Source organism: Grampus griseus (assembly GCF_964374135.1).
Source record: "Grampus griseus genome assembly, chromosome: 5".
Classification (NCBI taxonomy): Eukaryota; Metazoa; Chordata; class Mammalia; order Artiodactyla; family Delphinidae; genus Grampus; species Grampus griseus.
In genome coordinates this window covers 9919604-9937344 of record NC_138998.1, presented here as the reverse complement: position 1 = coordinate 9937344, position 17741 = coordinate 9919604, and the positions used below count along the sequence as shown (strand labels likewise).

Genomic DNA, 17741 nt, shown 5'->3' with positions numbered 1-17741 from the left:
CAGAAAGGGGCGGGATGCCCTGTAGCCTGGGGCTCTACTCCAGCTCCGAAGATGCTTCAAGAGCTTGGAGCCCAACTGCCAACATGGGATTTCTTTCCAGCCCCGACTCAGTCTGTGCAGTTGGCAAAGAGACAGAGCCAAAGGGTTGATCCATTCATTTTGTTTTATTCTTGTCTGGACAAATAGCCTCCTGTGAGTTTCACTGAAGAAACACCATCACTTCTCCTCCAAGACGTACCTAAGCCCATGACAACACCCGCTGCTTGGATGGTTTCAGAGCATCTTGTGGGGATGATCGAGTCATCTGCATGCAGCCACAGCAGCAACACACACACACACACACACACACACACACACACACACACACACCCCCTGCACGTGCACACAAACAGGGCGCTTCACCTGTGTTACACATCCTGCCGTAAAGGAGTAGATGAAAGTTGTTTCATTTGGAATCAGGGAGGAGCGGGGGGAGGGGACTGACGTTTGCCTTTCAATTTAAAAACCCAGTCCTGCCCCCACAGGGAGACAATCCCATTGTGAAGCCGCCAGCCCGGGCCTCACATCCTGCTTTCTAACTTCCGACTCCAGCCCCCGCCCTCCCTGCGTAGACTCTGCACCCACTCTCTGCTCGGTCAGCTCCTGGTAATGGCTTCAAACACTGCTGACACGTGTGTAGAGTCCTTCCAGCGGAGGCCGCCACAGGACTCATTCAGCAAGTAACCTGGAGCCCAGGTGGGCTGGAGGTGAACGAAGGCACAGTCCTGCTGCTGGAGTTCAGTCCAGCAGAGGCCACGGCACAAACACGCATGTGACCGAAATACAAAACAGCCCACTGGCAGGGCCATGAGGCTGGACTGTTAGCAAAAAGATGGTGCGATTGTGGTCAGGGCGGGCTTCCTGGGGCTCAGGGGCTGGGTGGAGATGGACAGGCGGAGCTGGGGAAGAGGCATTCCAGGGGGGGGCCTCAGCACAGACAAATGGCAGACCGCGAGGGGCCTGGAGCGCTGAGAAGAGGATCCCCTGGGGAGCGGCGCTGCTCAGAGGGGACCGCCCACGGTGAGGGGTTATCCCGCTGGAGGCCTTTTGGGGACAGAACCAGGGGCCAGAAGAGAGATGAGGGAACAACCAGCCCTGCTTCTCCCAAAGGCTTTTAAAACTCCTATCACTGGGCATCCATCCCAGCGTGGTTACCGGGCAACCAACGTACTCTCGGGGAGCCTCAACTATATAAAGTCTTGGCCTATGTCAGTGGTTCTCAAAGTGTGGTCCCCGAGCCAGCAGCATCACCTGGGAACTTGTTAGAAATAGAGTCTTGGGACCCCACCCAGACCTGCACAATCAGAAACTCTGGGGGTGGGACCCATGGGTCTGTTTTTTTTTCTTTTCTTAATTGAAGTGCTGTTGAGTTACAATGTTATATTAATTTCAGGCATACCCCATAGTGATTCAATATTTTTATAGATTATACTCCATATAAAGTTATTATAAAATAATATTCCCTGTGCTGTACATTACATCCTTGTATCTTATCTATTTTATACATAGTAGTTTGTACCTCTTAATCCCCTTTACCTATCTTGCCCCTCCCCCCTTCCTTCTCCCCACTGATAACCATTAGTTTGTTCTCTATATCTGTGAGTCTGTTTCTGATTTGTTATATTCATTCATTTTATTTTTTAGATTTCATATATAAGTGGAAACATAAAGTATCTGTCTTTCTCTGTCTGACTTATTTCACTAATAAGCATAATACCCCCCAGGTCCATCCATGTTGCTGCAAATGGCATTATTTCATTCGTTTTATGGCTGCATAGTATTCCATTGTATATATGTACCACATCTTCTTTATCCATTCATCTATTGATGGACACTTGGGTTCCTTCTGTATCTTAGCAATGATAAATAATGCTGCTATGAACACTGGGGTGCATGTATCTTTTCTAATTGGTGTTTTCTTTTCTTCGGATACATACCCAGGAGTGGAACTGCTGGATAATACGGTAGCTCTATATTTTTTAAAGAGTGCTTCCAGTAGTTGAGATGCAGCTAAGTCTGAAAAGTACTGCCTAGATAATCAATTAGATTTCTACGGATGACAGAAAAGAGTCTGCAATTTTGTGGCCAGAAATGATCAGCTGTTAACTTTTGAATTTCCTCGAAAGGAAAGCTGTTACCTTTCCTTTCATCCTCCAGGAGGGGAGAAGTCGGGGGACTTTGAAAGGCTCTGCTCTGTTACTAATACTGGTTCAGCAGAAAGCAATGGAGGGGGGAAGGGGAGAAGGTGGGGGACAAAAGAAGGGGGGTGGGTGGGCAAGGGGCAAGGGAAGGAGGAGAGGAAGGGGAGTTAATGAAGGAGGAGAGCAGGAAGAAAAGGAAAAGAGAGGAGAGACAGGTACAAATACAACCAACTGACGGGAGAGGGACAGGCAACCCCACTCTGGCCCCGTCCCTGAAGCCCCCATTCAGGCCAGAGGCGGCAGCGGATGACCCAGCCACCCCTGTCTCTGCTGGTCCCCGGACACACGGGACCTCCCTTCCACCAGTTACGGCCAGTGTCCCTTGTGCTGGGCAGGGCCCTCACCACCTGCTGTGGCAGCTTTATCCTGAGAACCCGTGCCCCCATCCCTGCATTCCTGATTTAAAGAGAAGAGAGAGAAAATGGTCCATCCACACTCAAGCTCTGCAAGGTTAAGATTACTTGGGTCTGTCAAGAATAACCTTCCCACTTTATCAAGCACTCTGACAAACCAGCCACAGACAGTCGCCATGGCAACCAGGACAAGCGTGGTGCTCACAAAGCCCTGAGTGGCAGGATGGAGTCCTTTTATTGGTGCCTGTGCCCCGGCCGGGTTTTCTCCTCGGGTACCCAGCACGGCGGGACAATGGGCACCCCTGAGGCCGCCTGACCCGCCTGCCCAGACAGGCCTCGAAGGGCTGCTTCTGCTTTGCTCTATTTTATTCCCCTCATTCACCATCTTAAAGAGAAAGACGGCAGGATTTCTCCCCGACAGCTTTTCCCCTCAAGGTAGGGGATGTCAGCCAGAGGGTACAGAATCATAAAGACTAAAAGGAAGAAGCGAAAACACAGCAAAACATGACCCTGCTCGAGAGAGCTGAGAGTTCAATCACAAGTGTTCCCAGCCGGCTGTCACAGGACGGGTTGAAAAGTAAAATACAAATGGTAGGGGGTGAGGTGTTTCATTCTGCCAGACTCTCCCACTCCAACCCTCTGGGCTGGTCTTGATTTAATTAACGGTTAATGTGGTTTTCCACAAGCACCTATCAAAGCCGGTTTGCATATTATCAACACAGTCAGAAGACGACATTTCTAAAATATGACATGAACTCCATGCAGTCAGTGGAAGAGGCTTTCAAGTCCATTAGCTGAGAAAGGTGGTCGGAAACGCATCGGATGGAAGGCTCTCTTTGATCTGCTTTTCTGTGACACTCCAGTGAGGAGAGAAAAGCACAAACAGCACTCCAAAGCCAGCCCGCTTATCAAACGAAAAGACATTTCTTTCTGGGAACAGGTGCAAAAATTTTAATTAACTCTCCACTCTCCTGTGTGGATACGTAATCTCTGATCACACCTGGAGTGTTAAAAAAAAAAAATGAAGCATGTCCTGTGGTTCTTTGACTTGTATAAAAGGGATTCATTTGTATTTATGGCTCTTTTTCCTTTGTTCCCTGTAATTTCTCCGTGGTTGCAAATCCACTAAAGAAACAGGCATCCGACACAACTTTCCCTTACCCTCCCAAAACAGAACAACACGACGTAGAGTTTGCTAAGAAATGCGTGTGTCTTTTGATCCTTTCAAAGATCCTTTGTGCAGGGGAATATTAGGAGGTAACACATTGGTCCAGTGAGAAAGTTTGTATCCTGATGGCAGTGTGCTCTTCTTTTCTTCTCCTTGTTTCCATTCTGGAAGAATCTGGGAGAAAAACAGCTTAAAAGATGATACTTTGCTCCTTATTCATGACTGTGAATGAAGAGAGGAATTCAATTTCCATGTCTGAAAAGTATGCAGGACTTCTGGGCTGGTCTCCACACCTGAAACAATGATTGGAGACAAGCACCAGCTGGGTGCTTCCCTTCCTTTCCCTTCCCTTCGCGGAGAGGGCATGTGAAGCCAGAGGCCTGCAAGAGTCTTTTGTAAAATTGCTACCGAAGCACTAATGCCTAACACTAATTGGCAGGGCCTGTTTATATACGATTTCCTGACTTATCAATTTTAGGTATCTATTGATTTCCTACCATGGGAAATGAAGGCTTAGAGCTCCCATTCACATTTCTTACTTTCTCTTTCCTGATGCCCCAAATGGTTAGAATATAATTTTAATTAAATCAGAAGTCTGTGTTTGTGTTATTGCAAATATTGCTGGGTCAAGTAATGTACTGTGACCACACCTTCTTTTTTTAAAAAAATATATTTATTATTAATTTAAATATTAACATTTATTTAAATATATTTATATTAAATATTAAATATATTTATTATAATAATTAAATATAAAATAAATGTGTAAAATATAATAATTATTATTGTATTATAATTATAATATTATTTATATTAAATATTTAAATATATTTATTATTAAGTCCTTTATTTTTCCTGGAGTTAACTGTGGCCTCAGTTTATTTCATCTGTGTGGTGGTACATGAAACCATCACTAATTCATTCCACATGTTCCAACACTTCTTCCTGCCCATCAATAACTATCCCATGTACCTAAATATATTAGTTCTACTTTTTTCCACTTGGAGACATAATTTCTGGAACTTTCTGTACGCTTGCTTCAATCTGGTGTGGATGCCTCACAGGACTGTGTTCTCCCTCCACTACTGTCTATGGCTGGTGTCTTCTCTGTTTTGATTTCCTCCTCATTTTGCTGGAGCATATCCTCTAGTGGCTCCCTAGGAAACAATGCCCTGGAAGTTATTTGCATCCCCGAACTCCTAAAAATGTCTTTGTCTTCACTTTTAACTAAGTTTGGGTACAGAAGTGTAGGCTGAAATCTGTTTCTCCTTTAACACTTTAGAAGTATTGCTCCACTAGCTTCTAGATGTCAGTATTGCTATTGTGATATCTACTTGGATTACTAATACTTTGAGTGTAATCTGTTGTGCTGCTTTGGAAGATTTTAGGATATTTTTCCCCATGAAGTTCCAGAATTTCACAACATGCCTTCGTGTGTGTGTGTGTGTGTGTGTGTGTGTGTGTTTACTTAAAGGGCTGTACACTCAATGGCTTTGCACTCAAAGGATTCTTGTCCTTTGGCTCTGAAAAGTGTTTTGGTTTTCTTTTATGTTTTGATAATTTTTCTCTCTTCCATTTCTGTCTTCTTTCTTTCTGGACTTCCTATTAGTCGAAACGTAGGACTGATATGTTAATTTTATTACCTTTCTTTCCCCCTGTTTTCTTACTTTTTAAAAATTTTACCTTCTGAAAGATGTCCTTTATTTTGTTTTCCAGTCTTTTTGTATGTTTTAAAATGTTCTGGTGCCCTATTTTCAGACCCCAAAGCTCTTTCTTCTCTTTTGAGCATTTCTTTTTTATACCATCTTGGTTTTGTTTCACGGATACATATATTCTATAAGTCGTTTCGTCTGATCCTTGAATTATCTCCGCAGTCACCAGGTTGCACAAGACAGAGGTTGGAGCCAGGGATCTTACCACACTGTGTAAGGACTTCACCACAATGCCCCAGTTTTCAGCTCTGAAGTTCACCTCCCACCATCCTGCAATGATTTAGGCTTTGAAGACCAGAGCTTTCCTCAGGATCCCTTCTACACCCAGGTGCTGCTTCCTCGACTTTGCTAAATTAATCCGCCTTCCTCCACGCACCTTCCATCTTCTAAAAATCTGTTGAAATCACACATCTTCTACTTTCTCTTCTTCCAATCTTTTTGTTCTTGTGGGTATCTATCCATCCACCTATCTACATACCTATCTGTCTCTATGTCTCTATCTATCTATCATCTATCTTCCTATCCATCCATCCATCCACATACCTACTTACCTACCTACCTATGTCTCTATCCATCTATCTATCTATCATCTAAAGTCATTTTTCATTATTTGTTGGAGTTCTGTTCTATAATGTTGCCACAAACACTGAATTAGCAGATACTGAACCACTGTTCCTGGGGAAATACAGGGTTAGCTTCCTGTTAGCCTCAGGTCAGATTTGTAACTCACGCCTGAACAAAGCTTACCTAACACACATATTTGCCCCATAAGGCACATCTCAGCCTTCCTGTTCTTAGGAACACAGGACAGTACTGCACCACTATGCTTGGGGGCAACTTTATACAGTGAAATCACCAACAAAAAGCACAAGCATGTGAAAAATGTGGCACTAAGTGAAATGCGAACAAGACACTTGTTTACAGCATGACAGCTGAAATGAGAAAGCTTAGCTGGGAACATGCATGTCAGCAACATAATTTTTTTTTGCCACTAAGCATACATCTGCAAGTGACTGTGAAAGCACCAAGAGTACTGATTTGGGGATTACAAATAAATTTACAAATAAATCTATCATTCTTTTAGTATCAGTTCACTGGGATTTTTCAGAAGAGAGAAGAAATAGCTACCTATGTCCAACTCCCCACATTGAACACAGTTTTATTAATTTTTAAAGGGCCTACTGGAAGCCATTTCTAAACATCTTAGAATCCAGAAAACATAAAGAAAAAATCATAAATTTGGTGACATAAAACCCCTACTGCGTGACAAACGACGAGCTATGCAAAGGCAAGAGACAAATGACAAGATGGGAAACTATTTGTAGCTCAAATTACAGTCAAAAAAGTAGCTCCTAAAAATTGATAAGAAAAGAAATCCAGTAATCCAAATTTTAAGATGGGATGAGGCTAGGAAGAGAGTCACAGCAAAGGAAATTCTAATGGCCATAAACCAGAGGAAAACATACTAAATCTCACAATAAGAGAAGTGGAAATCAAAACTACCCTGTGATATCATAGTTTCACCTCTCATATTGGAAAAACCCCAAAGTTTGAGAACTACTTAGCTGACAAGGCTGTGGGGAGGCAAGTATTCTCATACATGGCTGGCAGGAGGACAGATTCAACCTCAGGGAGAACAATTTGACAGTATCTCTCAAAATTACAAATACATTTACCCTCTGACCCAACAACCGCACTTCTGGGAATGGATCCTGTATATAAAAAAATGACAAATGTACAGAGTTATTCACTGGAGAACTGTTCACAATGGCAAAACACTGGACACCACCTGTGTCAATCAGTGTTGGGCTTGTTAAATAAATAATGCTGCCTAACAACATAATGGGTAATGGCTGCTCATGTATTGAACCAAGGCATATGGGACAAGGACCACAATGAGAGGGAATGCTTCCTATGGTAGAAAGGAAAATGCCCACTCACTCCCCCCAAATATGTCTACGTCCTAAATCCTGGGGCCTGGGAAGAGGCTGTCTGCTATGGTAAAAGGGATCCGGCGGATTGATGAAGTTAAGGGTCATGGGATGGGGAGATGAACCAGGTGTGTTCAATGTGATCAAAAGGGTCCTTAGACGGGAGGCGGGAGGCGGGTCAGAGTCAGGTAAGGAGAGGTGAGGATGGGAACAGAGGGCAGGGTGCTTGGCCACCAGCAGGTTGGCCTCTAGAAGTTGAAAGAAAGGAACAGATTCTCCCAGAAAGAATGCAACTCTGCCAACCCCTTGATTATAATCCCTTACGACCCATTTTGGATTTTTGGCCTCCAGAACTGTTAAGAGAATAAATTTGTGCTGTTTTCAGTCACTAAGTTTGTAGTAATTTGTTACAGCAGCAACAGGGCACTCATACACAGTCTAAAGCCAGGGAAAGGTTAGATGAAAATGAAGACTTGGGGGCATTGGCCAATACGGGCGGAGAACAACTCAAGGAGGGGTGAGGCTGGCTGAGGACTGGGTCTCCTGGGGAGGGGAGAGCAGAAGATGATAAAGAGCCCTGAACTGGGAGGAACTGGCTGGAGGGCAGCCCAGGGTAGGAAACACGTTTAAGAAGAAAGATCCACACCATCTGATGTCTTGAGAGGGCAAGCATCACGGAGCCTGAAAAACCATCTCTGGATAGACCGGGAGGTCTCAGGAGACCACAGCCAGGATGCTTCAGGAGGGAAGTGGCTGGCACGTAAACATGTCCTCAGGAAACCTGGGGTCTGCCTTGACGTTGCCATGGCCAGCGGAGACCCTGGCCATGACGGCACACAGGGAAGATAAGAGTCATGCTCTCAGGTGATAGAAAGTAGAGATGCAAGGGCAGGGCAGAAGAGGGGAATGCCAAGCTGGAAAGAAGGAACATTTCATCTTCATTTAGCAACTGGAAAGTAGGGGCTGTAACACTGCGGCGGTCTTGCAGAAAACGCCACTGAGCCCTTCAGTATCGCCAAGGGCACGGCTATACCAGGTACCACTATTCACTTATGACTCTCCACATCCAGCCAACCTGGTTCTGTGCCACACACCTGGGAAGCGAAGATGTGTGAGCCTCTTCTCCTGCTGTAGGAGATCCCGGTCCAGGGGGTGGGGAGAGCAAACATACAGTCCCTCCCCAGGTGCAAGCCACCATGAGGTGTGCTGGAGGGAAGGAGAGAGGAAGGGAGGCTGTGCCACTCGTCCTCTCTGGGGAAAGGGCAAATCCATCTGAGGGCAGTGGCAGCTGCAGCAGCCCTGCCTTCCTGGCCCCCATCCCCCCACAGGCCTCCTGCAGGACCACTGCCTCTGCCAGCAGAGGGAGGGGCAAGGATGCTGGGGCCGGCTGGAGATGTTTTCCTCTTTGTTTTACACACAATGCCCCAGAAAAACATTTTGCTGATATGTAATTAGGCCAACATAATAGAGCCTAAGAAAGCCGTCCGTCTCATTTTAGACAACTTCGGCTTTCATAACGTTCAAAGAGAATACGTTTAAAAAAAAAAAGCTTAGCTCTCAGATATAGAAAAGGGGGCAGAGGAAAATACATGCAGTGTGTGGAAAGCTTCTTTTCTAGGACTATTTACCCACCCCTGCTGGTTAATTCACATCTTTGCCTGATTTTCTCTCCCATGCGAGAAAGGCAACAAACTCTGCAGCCCTATTGAGAGCCCAACAAAATAATAATAATGACTGTTATTATTATTTGAGATACACTGTTCGCAAAAAATGGCCTCAATGATTACTTCCCTGCCTCTAGGCCTCTTTACGGCATTCTGCAGCTCCTCCCATAAAGAGGCAGAGTCCACTTCTCCACCCCTTGAGTTCAGGCTGGGCTTGGGTCTTGCTCTGACCAACAGATATGGTAGATGTGACATCATAGTTCTAAGCCTAGGCCACGAGTGACCTTGCTGCTTCTACCTGCTCTCAGGGAACCAAGGACAAGCCCAGGCTGGCCTGTTGGATGACGAGAGTCATGTGGCCCAAGCAACTAGCAGACATGAGAGACGCCATCTTGGACCAGCGAGACGCCAGTCGACCAGCCAGTGACACAGAAGCAGAGTGAGGTTAGAGGAGCCCCGCTGAGGTTAGAGGAGCTTAGCCCAGATCAGCAGAATCACCCAGCTGACCTGTGCACTCACTACAACCATAAAGGCTGGTTATTTCAATTCGCTAAGCTTCGGGGTGCCTTATTCCACAGCAGAAGCTGATAGATTATGATTCTAGGGAGAGCCAAATAACCCAGCAAACCTCTAGGAGGGAAATCGGAGCGAAAGTCACCTAATCTGATTAGAGAGAAATAGAATGTAATAGCTACTACTGAATGGAGCTCGGGGTTTCTAATTTCTCACCGCTCTCAAAGCTGGCACACCACGCCCTCATCTCCTACATGCCAGATACACTGTGACCCGGCATGGCATCGCCGCCCTGAAGTCTCACTTACGACAAGCTACCGTGAGGCCCAACACTGCCACCAGCATACCCTGGGAGGGAGAGATTAAAAACCCACACAGGGGGAGAGCGTGCTCGCTCGAGATGCTGTCCGGGCTTCTCCCGGAGTACCACGCATGCCCAGCTGGCAGGAAAACCAAACCTGCAGTGCAAGATATCACTCTTCTAGATTCTAGGCCGGGTAGGTGATTTGGTCCTGGGATGTGCAGCTTCGGGAGAGGGGTTAGGGGTTATGGGGCGGAGGGACAGGAGATGCATGCACGCATCAGAGCTGCCTGCTGACAGGCGCCTGCTCGACAGAGAGAACCACGCCAGGTGCATGACAGCCAAGGGCTCCCAGATTACGCTGCAGGCAAAGATGCTGGACGTTTCAAGGTTAAGGGGGCACGGCGGGGGCAGACTCTGACCATTAGTAGGAGAAGATGCTGCTGCCGTGCTGAGCGCAAACAGTTAAGCGACTCAAAGCCGTGACATCCTGTGGGCTGCTCTGCGGGACCTCATAGTGGGAGAGCAGGAGCCTTGCAACCTCCAGAAGCTGACATTTCACACACACACTGAATGCATCGGGGTGAGCGCATCCTCTCCGGCAGGCAGACTTGGAAACAGCTTGGTCTGATAACAATTAAACAAGAAACATTTTCTCCATCCAGGGACTTGCCAAGTCCCTTCCGCTTGCTTTGAGGAGTGAGAGGAAATTAGACTTTCTGGGAATAAATGGGATCTGTCACTTTGTCTTTAGACAACAGGAGATGATCATAGTTTTAGCCTTTCTTATTTTTTCACCGTATCTACAACCTAGAAAAAAGAGGATTTAAAAGGAGCTTTCCCACAGTATATAATTAAAAGGGATTTACTCTGGAGTGGGGAGGGGGTGGGGACGTGTGTCAGCAAAAACTCTCGAACTTAAAACTACATCAAAGTTATCACCTTCCACTACAGTGGATTCCTGACTGCTTACCAATAATCATAAAGCGTTAGCCCAGATGATGTCCCTGAACAAAGGCTGCTTCAAAATCCTAGCAGAAGCGGCAATGGAAGTTAAGGGTTATCCCACTGTCGCTGGCCCAGCAGCACTCGGAGCCGCAAAGCACAGTCACTCAGAAAAGATAGTAACGTTGTAGAACATTCAGCACAACACATTTTCCCTCCCTGACTTTCTCCATCTGGTAAATTCAAGGGGCCACGGTCCCACTTCAGCGTTCGGTCAGTATTCTCTCTGGTCAATATTCTCTCGGTGGTGACCCAATTGTTAGCCTCTTGTTGCCATGGTTACCAGGATGCTAACTGGACCCTCTCCCTCAAGCCAAATTATGTTGCACGAGTCCCTCAGTGTGTCCTCTGAGGACCCTGCTCCTGGTAAGGGGACTTTTACTAGGGCTTCCGAGGTGCTGGGAACCATTAGCGGGAATATCCAGCCTTCAGGACACGTCAGGCCCCTGACTGTCAGCTCCCCTGTCACCAGGGTTCTTCCATTCTCTCTGGTTGCCTGCTCCACTACAGCCTGGAGATAGATGCACCAGAGCCTGTCACAGACGCACTGTTGGGTTTCCATCGGCATCTGGGTTGTGACTCACCAAAGGAGGAGCTGATGAACAGAAAACCAAGGTCAAGAAAATGAAAACGGCCTCAGTGAGATCAGCCAACTCTACGTGGGGTCTTGAAGAAACCCCCCCTATTTCCCCCTGTCCCCTGCACTATCACTTCATCATACTGATCACTTCTTAACACTGATTAGCTTATCTATTTACTACTATCTCCTTCACTGGAATGCATTCTCCACAAAGCAAGGGGTTTGTCTTATTCTCAATGAATCCCAAGCAACTAGGGAAGTGTCTGGCACAAAATGAGTCAATGAATGAATGCACCTTCCCTAGCATTTCTGGGGTAGGTTCTGCCACCGCTGTCTTATATGCTCAAAATCTTATCAAAATTGCTGTAAATCACATCCAACACTAATGAGACGTGAGTTTACCATTAAAAATGGGAGTTAATCTGTCAGGATGTTGTGGTACCATCCTTCTGACCTTTCTGTATGTGGAAGTTGGAAGTATATTCATGAATGAAAATTAAAAGCAGAACCACATTGGTCACCAACCACTAAGGCTACTGGATGCTTTAGCAAAGATTGGTAAAATTATTAAACTGGCCACACACAAATCCATCCCCATCCTGCATTCGTGCCTCTGCACTTTGGTGCAGATGGTCCTACCAGGAGATAATATCTATCTCACCACCTCTTGAATCTGAGCTTGGTTTTGTGACTTTCTTTGGCTATTAACAGGATATTAACAAATCAATAGGATATTAACAAATATGATGCAAACCAAAGCATGAAATAAGTAAGCTGTCACACTGGGGCTCTCAGGCACCCTGTGACTTTCCTCCTGTGAAGAAGTCTGGGCGAGCCTACTAGATGTTAAGATACACAGGCCCTTCTGGCCCCAGCCAACAGCCAGCCAACTGTCAGACACGTGAGCGAGGCCAACCCTGGATCCTCTGGCCGTCACCTGATGTATGAGAGAGCCCAGGAGAGGTCAGCTAAACTGCTTCAGAGCAGAAGAACTGCTTAGCTGACCCAAAGAATCATGAGCTCAATAAATAGTCATTTGAAGCTGTGAAGTTTGGAATGGTTTGTTATACAGCAAGAACTAACTGATACAGACTGGAAAACAAAACATCTATCATTTAATAGAGACAAGTCTACCTGCTTCTTTCAGTGTGACTTTGTCTTCATATGGGAGGGTGACTCTGCACAATTTTGTAGCCTAAATCGTTTTTTTTTTTTTTTTTTTTTTTTTTTGCGGTACATGGGCCTCTCACTATTGTGGCCTCTTCTGTTGCGGAGCACAAGCTCCGGACGCGCAGGCTCAGCGGCCATGGCTCACGGGCCCAGCCGCTCCGCGGCATGTGGGATCTTCCCAGACCGGGGCACGAACCTGTGTCCCCTGCATCGGCAGATGGACTCTCAACCACCGCGTCACCAGGGAAGCCCTAAATCGGTTTTAAATAGGGTGATGTCTTTGTGATGATCCTCACATTCTTGACCCATGTCCCCTTCTGGACAGCATCAAGCATTTTTAAGGTGAAATCAAAAGTAAAACTTGTTTCCATGGGATACAAAATAGCTATCTTTAAAAAGTATGGACTGTTAAGCCAAAATGTGATATGAAGCACAATGATGAAGCTAGAGAATATTCATGATGTACAAGAGCAAAAAATGGAAACCATCTAAAATCTACCAATAGAAAACTAATTAAATAAATTAAAATACGATGGCTCATATACCAATATTCTACAACCATTTAAAATGATGAGATAGAAAGAGTGTGAACAAAATAATCCCATTTTTAAAAAATATATGCAAATATATTTTTCTGTCTATATACAGACAGAATACATACTAGAATACACACCAATATGCGACTATCTTCTCAGTTATGATGAAAGTGGGATGATTTTTGCTTTCTTTTCCTTATTTGTATTTTCTAAACTGTCTTCAATTACATGTATTGTCTTCAATTACATGTATCAATTTTTAAAAACATCTTAAGAATAATTGACATATCTAAAAATTCACCTGTTTATATATAGTACACAATTCAATGGTTTTTAATATATTCACAGAGTTATGCAACCATCACCAAAGTACAAATTTAGAACGTTTTCATCACCTCCCCCCAAATTCTTGTCCCCATTAGCAGTCACTCTTTTTGCCCCCACCCTCACCCCTAGGCAACCACCAATCTACTTTCTATAGATGTGCCTAATCTGGACATTTCATATAAATGGAATCATACAATATGTTGTCTTTTGTACCTGGCTTCTTTCATTTTAACATAATGTTTTCAAGGTTCATCTGTGTTGTAGCATGTATTAGTACTCCATTCCTTTTTATTGCTGAATAATATTCCATTGTACATATTTTATTTATTCAACACTTGATGGGCATTCGGATTGTCTCTACTTTTTGGATATTATGAATAATGCTACTATTATTTCTCTTGGATATGTGCCTTAGAGTAAAATTACTGGGTTGGTCATATGGTACCTATGCTTAACATTTTGAGGAACTGTCCATGCATCACTTTTGCAATAAGAAAAAAAAGTTATAAAAATTTAAGAACAGATGTCTTGGCCTCATTAGACTAGCTTCTGAGCCTTCTTGTCTAATTTGCCAAGTGAATCCCCCCTTCCACCATAGCTGAAGAGGATGTTTAATAATTTTGCCTCAAAGAGGTCACTGACTTAAAAGCAATAGTTGACCCATGCGTCCCAGCTTATTAAAGCTGGAAGCAATCAGGGTGTTTCTCTGTTCAGTGGCTCCTGGTTGGATTTTTAACATGCAGATCCCTAATCTCCACCCCCAGACCTACTGACTGCCAGGGCTGGTGCTGGGGAATGTGTATTCATATCAAATCCCCAGGTGATTCTGAGGATCAACAAGGTTTGGGAAGCACTTTTCTAGTGCTTCCTGCCCAGAACAGGAAGGCCACCTCCATCACCCCTGAGAGATGGTAAACTGAACATGTGAATCACCCTGATACCTGGGAGTTGACAGCCTCATGCCCCACCTACTTCCACTGCCAGATGGTTCCACAAAACTCTCCAAAAGATCCTGGTTTTCCCCTTGCAACTAAGGAAAACAGAGTCTATCCCCTTTATCAGAGGTTTGCCCTTCGAAGATATGGAACCAGCTTCCTGATTGCCCTTGTTTGTTCCTCCTCCAAAATAAACACACCCACTTGTTTTCAACCATTTCCAGGCATGTCCTCCATCGCTGTCCACCCCCCAGTCCGTCTGTGTTTCTCGTCAAATACAGCAGTGTGGTAGACATAAGACTCCCAGTCAACCGGTATCACACTGGAAAACAGAAGATAAGCACCTCCTGTGTGCATTTCATACTATGGCCCGTTATCTTTTACCCATAGCAATAATCTCATGTTGTTTCATATCCACCCAACCAGTGTTTGATGAAACTGGTAACACGAAAGGAATTAATTTGGATCCAGGGAACATGAACATTAGAAACAGCTAGTCCCTGACTCGAGGAGTTCACAGAGCAATTAAAACATTAAATAACTCTAGGCCATAGGATCCAGCAATGCCACTCCTGGGCATACATCCAGACAAAACTATAATTTGAAAAGATATAGGCACCCCACTGTTCACAGCAGCACTATTTACAATAATTGCCAAGACATGGAAGCAACCTAAACGTCCACTGACAGATGAATGGATAAAGAAGAAGTGATATATATATATATATATGTGTATATATATATATATATATACACAATGGAATATTACTCAGCCATAAAAAAGAATGAAATAATGTCATTTGCAGCACCATGGATGGACCTAGAGATTATCATACTAAGTGCGGTAGGCCAGACATAGAAAGACAAGAATCTAAATTATGAAACAAATAAACATCTATGATACAAAAATAGACTCACAGACATAGAGAACAACAGACTTGTGGTTGCCAAGGGGGAGGGGGTAGGAAGGGAGGGATGGATTGGGAGTTTGGGGTTAGCAGATGCAACCTATTATATATAGAATGGATAGACAACAAGGTCCTATCGTATAGCACAGGGAACTATATTCAGTATCCTGTGATAAACCATAATGGAAAAGAATATGAAAAAGAGTAGACATATATATGTATAACTGAATCACTTTGCTGTACAGTAGAAAATCACACAACATTGTAAATCAACTATATTTCGATAAAATAAATTAAAAAAAATTGAATAGCTCTAAGGAAGGTGGAACATGGTGCCAAAAGTGCTGAAAGGAAGGGAGTGCAAATCCAGCCGACAGCATCAAAGATGATGTCACAAAGAGTTGGGCCAGGAAGGGCAAGGACCTCAAATGTCGAGGAGGGACTCAGCAGAGAGCAGGAGAGAACACAAATGGAGGGACAAGTAACCAGGGTGTGATCTGGAAAACCCCACTTGGTCACAGCTCAGAGCATTTGGAGTATTTGGAGAGGAGTAGTCGGTACACTGTTCACCTGAATTAAACTTATTCATTACAATTGCTTTCAAATCAGGTATTCTCCATGCTGTGTTATTGATTTTTTTGCACTTAAATACAATTGATTTTTTTATATTTAAATGTATCCCATTACATTTTATTGGGCTGGTTTTGACCTAACATTGATAAACTAGTAGATAATGAGATTGGAAGGAGTTTAAGAAATCAGGGAAACCTACTCAGAAAAGAAGCTGGATTAGATAAGTAATTTTCAAGGCTTCTTGTTTTGTTTCTTTTCTGTTTTTTAAAAAGTAGTGGGAGGTTTTCCACAAACATCAATGTAATCTGACTTAGAAGCCCAATATGTAAAAGCAGATAGATTCAGAAAAAGCAGCTCTGGTTCCCACTGATGTGGGTGGGTTGTCCAGAATCTTCCCCACTCCCCGCTCTCAACGATTCCCTCAATTCTTCCCTCCCCCACCCACACCATGCCCAACTGAAATGTTTTTGTGGAGCCCAAGAGCATCCCTGTTCTTTGGATCTTGACGGCCATCCAGTATACTCCACGGCCTCCCACAGGTCCCCCATCATCTAGGTCTCTTCACGAGGCACTGAAAATGACATGAAACAGGACAAGGCACAGGATGGCATCACAGGGCCCACGAAGAAAGACCCCCATCCAATTAAAGATGTTCATACTTAGTGTTAAGCAGTTCCAAAGGAACTACTTAAGCAGTTCCAAAGGAAGCAGGCCCTTCCTTTGCATTTCATCTTACTAAAGTTCTTGCCAAGTGAATTTAAAAAGGACAAATTCCAAGGAAGGGTGATGAATGATCACTTAACTACAAGAACATCCTCCAACCCTCCATACTCACTGATTTAATATACTAAGTTCTTGCAGAACCATTTGCCCTGTCCTCACCTGTGGCTCCCAGGCTGTCTATGCATTTAAAAAATTATTATAGGGGTCATGAGAAGGAATGCAGGCAGTTCTCAGGAGCAAAACCAGCCCTTGGCTGGCAGCCAGCAAGGAAGCAAGGACCTCAGTCCTGCAACCACAGGGAGTTGGATTTGGTCAACAACCTGGATGAGCTTGGGAGCAGATTCTTCCCCCAGAGCCTCCAATAAGGAACACAGCCCTGCCAAACCCTGATTTCAGCCTTATGAGACCCAAAGGAGAGGACCCAGTTGAGCTCACCCTGACTTCTGACCTCCAGAAACTGGAAGACAATAAATTGTGTGTGTGTGTTTAAAACTCTTATAGAATCATCCACCACCCTTCTAATCCCAAACACATTGGGAAAACCTAAAGATAAAGCCCTTCTTATCACATTGAGGGTTGCCTCTTTTTTGTCATGCACTGGATGTTTTAAAGCCTACTACTGTTTAAAAAATGCATTTGTCCCATGATTCTGAAAGCGTGATGATTTCCTTCACTCTCTCTTCCTCTGCAGCCAGGCTCTAAATTCGCCTTGCCCCATGGTCTTCACCAGACCACACACTTGCCTCTCCCCTCTCATCAGCCTTAAAAGGTTCCTGGTGATTTAGGGCCTCTCACCACCCCTCAGGAAGCCTGACAAGGAAGAGAAGTTATTTACGGGTGTGGAAAGACCAGGGGGTGAGCATTCATTTTTAATGACTGCACTTCTTCCCCCCAGTTAAAGGAATCCATTCCTTTATGTTTTCCATTCATTCATCATGTTTTCACAGTGGCTGACACACAGTAGGAACTCAATATTTATTTGTTGAATAAATTTTTAAAAGGCTTAACTTACTTGTATGACTAAATTTTGCATAGGAAGTGAAATATGGGAATCTGAGAAAACAGGACCACTGAGTTTATGGAAGAAAAAGAGTGCAGATAG

General features: G+C 44.5%; 1 protein-coding gene across 1 annotated transcript in view; it reads right to left on the bottom strand.

Annotated features, from left to right (window-relative positions):
• The window catches only part of RFTN1 (raftlin, lipid raft linker 1), a 204080-nt gene that overhangs the window by 11668 nt on the left and 174671 nt on the right, over window positions 1-17741 (bottom strand). The gene's annotated exons all lie outside the window — the stretch shown is intronic.